Genomic DNA, 10,365 nt, shown 5'->3' with positions numbered 1-10,365 from the left:
TCCAGCACCTCCCTCCTTCAATGAACCTCCACCCAACAATTCTCCATCAGCAGCACATCCTGCAACAGCAGCCACCAGAACCTTCCTTTACCAGCAGGAAGGTGGAGCAGATCCAGGATCAGTGGGGACGGAGAGAGAGCAGGAGAGCAGGACAGAGACAAAGACAGAGAATGGAGGAAGACAGAGAGACAGAAGGAGAGAGAGGGACAGAGATAAAGAGAGAGAGAAAGGAGGAGAGACTGATGGACAGAGACAAAGACAGAATGGAGGAAGACAGAGAGACAGAAGGAAAGAGAGGGAATGACATAAAGAGAGAGAGACAGGAGGAGAGACTGATGGACAGAGACAAAGACAGAGAATGGAGGAGGACAAAGAGACAGAAGGAAAGAGAGGGACAGAGATAAAGAGGGAGAGAAAGGAGGAGAGACTGATGGACAGAGACAAAGACAGAGAATGGAGGAGGACAGAGAGACAGAAGGAGAGAGAGGGACAGAGATAAAGAGAGAGAGAGGAGGAGAGACTGATGGACAGAGACAAAGACAGAATGGAGGAAGACAGAGAGACAGAAGGAAAGAGAGGGAATGACATAAAGAGAGAGAGACAGGAGGAGAGACTGATGGACAGAGACAAAGACAGAGAATGGAGGAGGACAAAGAGACAGAAGGAAAGAGAGGGACAGAGATAAAGAGGGAGAGAAAGGAGGAGAGACTGATGGACAGAGACAAAGACAGAGAATGGAGGAAGACAGAGAGACAGAAGGAGAGAGAGGGACAGAGATAAAGAGAGAGAAAGGAGGAGAGACTGATGGACAGAGACAAAGACAGAATGGAGGAAGACAGAGAGACAGAAGGAAAGAGAGGGAATGACATAAAGAGAGAGAGACAGGAGGAGAGACTGATGGACAGAGACAAAGACAGAGAATGGAGGAGGACAAAGAGACAGAAGGAAAGAGAGGGACAGAGATAAAGAGGGAGAGAAAGGAGGAGAGACTGATGGACAGAGACAAAGACAGAGAATGGAGGAGGACAAAGAGACAGAAGGAAAGAGAGGGACAGAGATAAAGAGGGAGAGAAAGGAGGAGAGACTGATGGACAGAGACAAAGACAGAGAATGGAGGAAGACAGAGAGACAGAAGGAGAGAGAGGGACAGAGATAAAGAGAGAGAAAGGAGGAGAGACTGATGGACAGAGACAAAGACAGAATGGAGGAAGACAGAGAGACAGAAGGAAAGAGAGGGAATGACATAAAGAGAGAGAGACAGGAGGAGAGACTGATGGACAGAGACAAAGACAGAGAATGGAGGAGGACAAAGAGACAGAAGGAAAGAGAGGGACAGAGATAAAGAGGGAGAGAAAGGAGGAGAGACTGATGGACAGAGACAAAGACAGAGAATGGAGGAAGACAGAGAGACAGAAGGAGAGAGAGGGACAGAGATAAAGAGAGAGAGAAAGGAGGAGAGACGGGGACGTGAGCAGGTCGAGCTACGGGTGGCAGCTGGAGCCTCTTCAGGTCTGGAGCCTCTTCAGGTCTGGAGCCTCTTCAGGTCTGGAGCCTCCTCCAGGTTGACACCTTCAAGGTTAAGCTGCTGCACTGACATGTAAAGAGAGATCTGGACCTGAACTGGTGCTGCAATCTGTGACCGGAGCCTCCTGCTCGATGTGAAGCCAATACACCCTTCAGATCAATAGCAGGAGAACACTGTTAAGTGTCGTGCTCTTTTAATGAGCGTGATGTGGGAGCAGCTGCCAACTGATGAAGAATAAAGTTCAACATCAGAATTCGTATCAATCAGAAAATGTGTGGGTGGGTCCATCTATAGAGCTAAATACTGCTGTGACGATCACCTCTTCAAAATGAAAATGAGGATAGTGATCAGGATAACATTCCCTTAAGTACTGAAAAAAAAACAACACAAATTCAGGACAGTTATTCCTGTGCGCAGATGAGGGTGTGCGTCTGGATTCGGTGATGGCGCCTAAGTGAGGTTATTTTCGATGTGGGTGGTTTTTTGTTTTTTTCCCTGTAAACTCTGAAGAGTTCAATCAATATCAACCTTTTTCAACACTATGTGTTTGTCGTCTGTGTTGTCTGGTCAGTGGTATTGACAAGCAGTTTCAGGCTGATCTGGTTGATATGGGCGAGTATTCTGAAGACAATAACGATGTGAGATATTTGAAGTCTTCAAATTCTTTTGGGCCTTTTTTTGTTCTATCGAGACCTGTTGTCAGGTACACAGCACCATCGTGACAAGCTCTGAATGGTTTGGGTCCTGATGAGCTGTGCCATCGGGACATGTACAGCTCGGTGTAGCCCGTTACAGGGCTACTGTGAAACTTTGAGCGCAATATATCATAAAAATGAGACCAATCACGAATAGACATGGCGTGTGTGACTCCATATGAGTCCAGGCAAGCATCGCCCACGCTCAGATAAACTTTACAGTCTTCATATTTAACTTTATACACACACCGAAAAACTCCTTCCACAGCCTCCTCATACTTTAGCACAGCGCTTTCATCTACCAGCTTCTTTTTCTTGCATTTTGGTGCGTCCTGTTCTACACGATGCTCTGACGTACCATCGGGATGTGTAGCCATTTCTGGTGAGTCTGCTTTAGGTGTTGAAAAAATCCAATGGGATGATCCAATCGTGATGCTGGGGTCTGGAATCCGTGGAGTGGCGCGGTGCCGTCTGTTTCTTATAGGGACTGCGTGTGAGGATGGGCGGGGCTGTGTTCTCATAGGATGCCAGCCGCTGTGGGCGGTGTTTTTAAATCTGGTGAGATACCACAATGCCACCTGACCGGGGCATGTCAGGCATGTTGGGGCTTGAGTTTACTTTTAAACGCAGCATTTTACAAAATCAAATATTTTAGCCAGAATGGGTTCCTACAGAAGCCCTTAAAACAGATACTGATGTTTAATTACATGTTCAGACTTGATCACACCGGCCCCTTTAACAAGCATGTCACACAGACGACAAACACATAGTGTTGAAAAAGGTTGATATTGATTGAACTCTTCACAGTTTACAGGGAAAAAACCAAAAAACCACCCACATCGAAAATAACCTCACTTAGGCGCCATCACCGAATCCAGACGCACACCCTCATCTACGCACAGAAATAACAGCGGTATTAAAACACAACGTTAAACACAAACGCATTAAAACAAATAGGCATTGGGGAAAAACTGACCGTTAACCAAAGTCGTGTCCATGATTCACAGGAAAAAACACGGGCGGCAGTCCAGCGGGCTACACCTTGGGTCGGAAACGCATATGACACAGCAACAATCTGTGGGCGTATTTATGTCCTACCACACAATCCCATATGACACGCCAGACATGTCCAGGCATGTTTACATACTACCACAGAATCCCATTGTTGCGAGCTGCGGTAAAGGAAACGGACACGCCCCTTTTTAGCGCAGGGGATGCACGCGCACGAGGATGCATATTCACATGCACGCGCAAAAGTTTTCACATGCACGCGCAAAGGTGCTGTCTTATTACTACTGGCTGACATAGAGGAATGGACCATAAGGACCAACCATAGAGGACTGAAAAATAGAAGACTGGACCATAGGGACAGTACACAGAGGATTGGACCATAGAGGACTGAACAATAGAAGACTGGACCATAGGGACAGTACACAGAGGACTGGACCATAGGGGACTGAACAATAGAAGACTGGACCATAGGGACAGTACACAGAGGATTGGACCATAGAGGACTGAACAATAGAAGACTGGACCATAGGGACAGTACACAGAGGATTGGACCATAGAGGACTGAACAATAGAAGACTGGACCATAGGGACAGTACACAGAGGACTGGACCATAGGGGACTGAACAATAGAAGACTGGACCATAGGGACAGTACACAGAGGACTGGACCATAGGGGACTGAACAATAGAAGACTGGACCATAGGGACAGTACACAGAGGATTGGACCATAGAGGACTGAACAATAGAAGACTGGACCATAGGGACAGTACACAGAGGACTGGACCATAGGGGACTGAACAATAGAAGACTGGACCATAGGGACAGTACACAGAGGACTGGACCATAGAGGACTGAACAATAGAAGACTGGACCATAGGGACAGTACACAGAGGACTGGACCATAGAGGACTGGTCCATAGGGACCGAACATAGAGGAATGGACCATAAGGAATGTCCATAGAGGAGTGGACCATAGGGACCAATCGAAGAGGACTGCACCATACAGGACTGGACAATAGGGACCCACCGTGGAGGACTGGACCATAGGGGCAGACCATGGGGGACTAGATCTTAGAGGATGGGACCATATGGTCTAACAATAGACGACAGGGACCAACCATAAAGGACTGGACCATAGGGAATGACCATGGAGGACTGGTCCACAGAGAACTGCACTATAGGCACCGTCCACAGAGGAGTGGACCACAGGGACGGACCACAGGGGAGTGCACCATAGGGACCAACCAGAGAGGACTGGAACATCGGTAGAGCATAGAGGACTGGACCGTACAGATTGACCAGAGTGGACTGGATCATAAGGGAACAACCAAAGAGAACTGGACTATATGGACAGACCACAGGGGAGTGGACCACAGGGGACTGGACCGAAGAGTACTGTACCATAACGTCTGACCATAGAGGACTGGTCCACAGGGACCAACCATAGAAGAGTGAGCCATCGGGACCACAGGGGACTGAAACATAGGGACAGGATATAGAGGACTGGACAATAAAGGACTGGACCATAGGGACTGACCATAGAGGACTGGACCGTAGGAACTGACCATAGGGGACTGGACCATGGGGACCAACCATAGGGGACTGGACCGAAGAGTACTGTACCATAACGTCTGACCACAGAGGACTGGTCCACAGGGACCAACCATAGAGGAGTGAGCCATCGGGACCACAGGGTACTGAAAGATAGGGAATGGATATAGAGGACTGGACCATAAAGGACTGGACCATAGGGACTGACCATAGAGGACTGGACTGTAGGAACTGACCATAGGGGACTGGACCATAGGGACCAACCATAGGGGACTGGATCATAGAGGACTGGACTATAGGAACTGACCATTGAGGACTAAACCATAGGGACTGACCATAGGGGACTGGACCATTGAGGACTGGTCCGTAGGGACCAACCATAGGGGAATGGACCATAGAGTACTGGACCATAGCGGAGTGGACCATAGGGACCAACCATAGAGGACTGGACCATAGAAAGTTACCATAGGGGATTGGAGAATGGGAACCAACCATAGGGGCTGGACCATTAAGGACCTGACCATAGAAGACTGCAGCATAACCAACATCACAACCATCATCATCGTCATCATCATCATCATCATCATCGTCATCACCATCATCATCACCATCATCATCATCATCATCATCATCATCATCACCATCATTATCACCATCATCATCATCACCACCACCACCATCATCATCACCACCATCATCATCATCATCATCATCATCATCATCATCATCATCACCACCATCACCATAATCACCACCACCATCATCACCACCACCATCGTCATCATCATCATCATCACCACCACCGCCGCCAACATCACCACCACCATCACCACCTACATCATCATCATCATCACCATCATCATCATCATCACCATCACCATCATCATCACGACCATCCCCACCACGTCATCATCTTCATCATCATCATCATCACCACCATCATCTTCATCACCATCATCATCACCACCACCATCATCATCATCATCACCATCATCATCACCATCATCACCACACCCACCGCCATCAACACATTCCTCATCATCACCATCATCATGACCTTTTGCCTGATGATGCCACACACATCACAACATCCTGAGATTCAGACGCAAGTTGTGCCTTGTGGTGTGACCTTTGACCTTAATCATTATAGTTTATTACAATCCCCAGCAAGTCTGCAGAAAAACCTCCCATTTGTGTTCATAAATACCAAATGTTTGTGGTGAGAGAGAGAGGGAGTGTGTGTCTGTGTTACAGTAACTGGCTGTTTATCCAGTTCCTCAGGGCAGTCTCGTCCACCAGAGGAAGTCATTATACTTCAAAGGATTGACTGACTGTGTGTGCGTGTGTTTGTCTGTGTGAAATGCAGTTAGTACATTCCAGTGAGTGCAGTGGTCCTCACTGTGGCCCCCCAGCAAGAAGGTTGTGGGTGGAGCCCCGGCTGCAGCACGGGGTCTTTCTGGGTGAGTCTCCATGTTCTCCCTGTTCCTGCTGGGTTCTCTCTGGTACTCCAGCTTCCTCCACAGTCCAAAGACATCAAGAGGGACCAGGTTAATCCAGACTCTAAATTGACCGTAGGCGTGGCTGGGAGAGCCAATGGTTGTCTGTCTCTATGTGTTGGCCCTGCCATGGACTGGTGACCTGTCCAGGGGGAAGGCTGCTGGGATAGGCTCCACCCCCACCACCCTCAACAGGAGAAGAGGGGGAACATGGAGGGATGGAGGGATGGATGGTGGATGATGGATGGATGGAGGGATGGATGATGGATGGATGGATGATGGATGGATGGACATTGCAGTGATAGTCAACCCGATACTCAAGAGCCCACATGATGCTCTGTATTGCTGGTTCTAGTTCTTTTAAGTACCAAAAAGTCTCCGGCTGTGTCCTGGCAGTCAGATGTCAGCACAACCGCTCCAATAAATCCATCCCTCCATTTTCTCCCTCTTGTCCTGTTAAGGGTGGCGGGGGGTGGAGCCTATCCCAGCAGCATCACAGTTACTCAGTTATTACAGCTCATGGTGGTTTTACTGAGACTGTTGAAATACGAATGAAGTAATGACATTCATTGTTTAAGTGGTACTAATACATCACAGTTACTCTGAAGTGAATACTGCTTTCAGGGAGTAAAGGGACATTTCTAGACAGTGACAGAGACAGCATCACAGTAGTACTACAGTAGATATGAAGTATCATTACTGGAGGCTGAAAGCAGTCTCGTGCACCAGGAGCTTGCTGAGGTTTCGTTGACTCACAGGACGAAGAGCTGAGCTCGTCCTCAGGAGGAGGAAGGAGGGCGAAGCCCAGCTCCTGGTCTTCCTCACCACCAGGGCCAAGGAAGCTCACTCCTGGTTGGTCAGAGTCACAAGAGGACCAGAGAAGTCAAAAGACTATCGTGGAGGTCAAATGAAGCTCTGTGCTATGATCATGTGACCTGGAGGTGATTTATCACGTGATCAATAATTAGCCCAATTTGAAATTCAATTGGTTTCACTGGTCCTGGTGACCATGAGTTCTTCCTGCTGCTGCCTTCTTAGAACTGTCTCAACCTCTACCAGAAAATGTCCTCTGTGTTTCATCTGGATCGTCTGCTCCTCAGCATAGGCAGTCAGAACCGGGCCCACCAGGATCCAACCCACAGAGCACGCAGAGGCGTCGAGGATGCAAAAATCTTCATCTTGGACTCCATCCACAAGCACCTGGAGCTTCCTAACTCCTCCGCCAGACTTCTGTTCGCTGATTTCTCATCAGCATTTAACACACTGCAGCCCCACATCCTGGCCACCAAACTCTCCTCCTGCTTCCATCTGGACGACCAGCTTATACTGTGGATTCTGGACTTTCTGACCAACAGGACTCAGAAAGTTCGGGTCAACAACTCCCTTTCGGACCTCCGCTTCACCTCAACTGGCTCCCCCCAGGGCTGTGTGCTCTCCCCCCTGCTCTTCATCCTCTACACAGATGACTGCCGATCCCCACAGCCCAACTGCCACCTGGTGAAATATGCTGACGACACAGTTCTCCTGTCACTGCTGTCAGGCCCAGCACAACATCATGGACCCGCTCTTCAGGAGTTTGTAGAGTGGTGTGACAGCTCCAAACTAGAACTGAACGTCAGCAAGACCAAAGAGATGGTGGTGACCTTCTCCAGCAAGCAGAGGGATCTGGCTTCTGCTGTCATCACCACCACCCACGGGAAGCCAGTGGAGGTGGTCGAGGAGTACAAATACCTGGGCACAATCTTTGACAACCTCCTGTGGGCGGCATGGCTCAGGGGTAGAGTGGCCGTCTAGCAACCAAAGGGTCGCTGGTTCGATCCCCGACCCAGGTGACCATGTCAAAGTGTCCTTGAGCAAGATACTGAACCCATAATTGCTCCTGATGAGTAGGTTGGCGCCTTGCATGGTAGCCTCCACCATCAGTGTGTGAATGTGTGTGTGAACGGGTGAATGAGATGACACTGTAAAGCGCTTTGAGTACCGCTAAGGTAGAAAAGCGCTCTATAAAATTGAGTCCATTTACCATTTGAACTTTTCTGCCAACACAGAGGAGATTCTCAGGAGGTGTCACCAACGACTGTTCCTCCTCAGGAAACTCAATTCCTTTGGAGTCAGCGCGCCCATCATGATGACTTTCTACTACGCCTTTGTGGAAAGCATCATCACATCCTCCATAACCTGCTGGTTCCACTCCCTCAGCCTCCAGAACCGGAACAGACTGCAGCGCACTGCATCAGTGTGCTCCAAAATCATCGGCCTGCCTGTCAGAACTCTTTCACACGTTTACAGCCAACAGGCCCTGAGACAGGCAGCCAAGATCACCAAAGACCCCTCACACATACTCCACTCTGCATTTGAATGGCTCCCCTCTGGGCGACGCCTCCGCTGTGTGGCCTGCAGAACTGAGAGGAGGGAAGGCACCTTTGACCCCAAAGCCATTCTTCTCTTTAACTCCTGCTGCTAACACCTTCCCCACACCAACACCCTACACACACACACCTACACACACACACCTACACACACACACCTACATACTCTCCCCGGACTACTCAATATCCTGTCTTCACTGTTACACTGTTTATACTGTTTACATTGTCTGCACTTTATTCACTCACTCCAGTCACCTTACTCTTCATTCTACATTGTGTACATACTGTATGTCGTATATTTATTGTATTTTTATCTTTAATCTTATTTTTATTCTCTTATTTATTCCCACTGTCATGTCCCTGTTTTTTTTTGTATTGTTTTTTAATGTCATGCTGCTCAGTTGTACCGTACTTTAATTGCCCCTCGGGGATAAATAAAGTCATCTGAATCTGAATCTGAATCTGAATCTGAATCTGAATTTGAATCTGAAGAGCCGTGTCCTCAGACTTCTTCTTCTTGGAAGTCAGAGGTGTCATCAGGTCTGGTGTGTTGTTGAACAGGAGGCCGCTGAGCCGCTGCAGTTAGCGGATTCTTCAGCAGCAGGGAACTTGTTTGACTACAAGGATTAATGGGGAAGCTAAACCAATGCTAACAGAGGCTAAGCTAGCTACTCTGTGAGGGTGGACTGGCTGTCGGTGGAACTGGAAGCTTAGACTGGGTCGGCTCGTGGTCACCAGGAGGAGCCTCAACTGTAGAAGCCCACAGGAGGGACGCCAGCCAGGAAGATGCCTCCAGAGATCATGATCCAATCAGCAACTGTGTTTGTGTACAGCTGTGAGTGAGACCCCGCCCCCAGACACAAACACAGACACTTAAATGATGGCATACTGTGTGCATGTGACTGTGTCAGACTGTGTGTGTGTCAGACTGTGTACATGTGTCAGTGGCTGTGTGTGTGTGTGTGTGTGTGTGTGTGTGTGTGTGTGTGTGTGTGTGTGTGCCTGGAGACCCATCCAGGGTGAACCCCCACCCAACTGATGGATGGAAGGAAGGCATCCAGACTACAGTAGACAGAATCTCACCTGGCTCTCTCTCTCTCTCTCTTTCTCTCTCTCTCTCTCACACACACACACACACACACACACACACAGGGTCAGCCCCGGGACAGAGCCTTGGACCCCGCCTGGGATGGACTGGCACCCCAGAATGAGTCACTCACCAGTGACCACGACAGCACGAGACGCGCGACGCGACACGCAGACACAACCCGAACCCTCGGCCTCCTCTCAGCCATCGGTGATCGGACTCACATTTCTGCTCCGCTAGGTGACCCAAATCCCTCCTGATCCAGATCCGGCAGCTGACCAGGGCTGTCCCGGTCCGTGGCTCAGTCCATGTGGGCTCCCGGAGTCCTGAGTTCCCCTCACACCACAGGTATGATCAGCTTCAGTCGCCCAGACGCGCCCAACCTGAACGTAACACCGCGAAGCGCTCCCGCATCATCACAACTTCCGGTCAGGACTTTCAAAATAAAGTACTGTATCATGCACTAACGGGATTGCGTGTACGTTACATCCGGTACACGTCGAATCTGACTATGCTCGATTTCAATAGAGAAAATGCTTAGGCCCCTTAACACGCTCAAAAACTCACCAAATTTGGCACACGCGTCCGCGCCGGCAAAAATTTCGATATTTAAAAATAACCACAGCACTCT

At 49.1% G+C, this 10,365-nt stretch overlaps 1 protein-coding gene across 5 annotated transcripts in view; it reads right to left on the bottom strand.

Annotated features, from left to right (window-relative positions):
- Positions 1 to 10,138, bottom strand: part of ripor1 (RHO family interacting cell polarization regulator 1) — a 76,980-nt gene extending 66,842 nt beyond the window's left edge. For all 5 annotated transcript variants that reach the window (XM_086208001.1, XM_086208005.1, XM_086208006.1 and 2 more), the window contains exon 1: positions 9,959 to 10,138. The gene's annotated coding sequence lies outside the window, so the exon portion shown is untranslated. The remainder of the gene's footprint in view (positions 1 to 9,958) is intronic.
- Positions 10,139 to 10,365: the final 227 nt, after the last annotated feature.

The sequence above is a fragment of the Aulostomus chinensis genome, chromosome 7, assembly GCF_037954235.1.
Source record: "Aulostomus chinensis isolate RoL2024-O1b breed Wild chromosome 7, RoL_Achi_v1.0, whole genome shotgun sequence".
Classification (NCBI taxonomy): Eukaryota; Metazoa; Chordata; class Actinopteri; order Syngnathiformes; family Aulostomidae; genus Aulostomus; species Aulostomus chinensis.
Note: the sequence above shows the minus strand (reverse complement) of the source record. Positions and strands in the feature narration are given on the sequence as shown.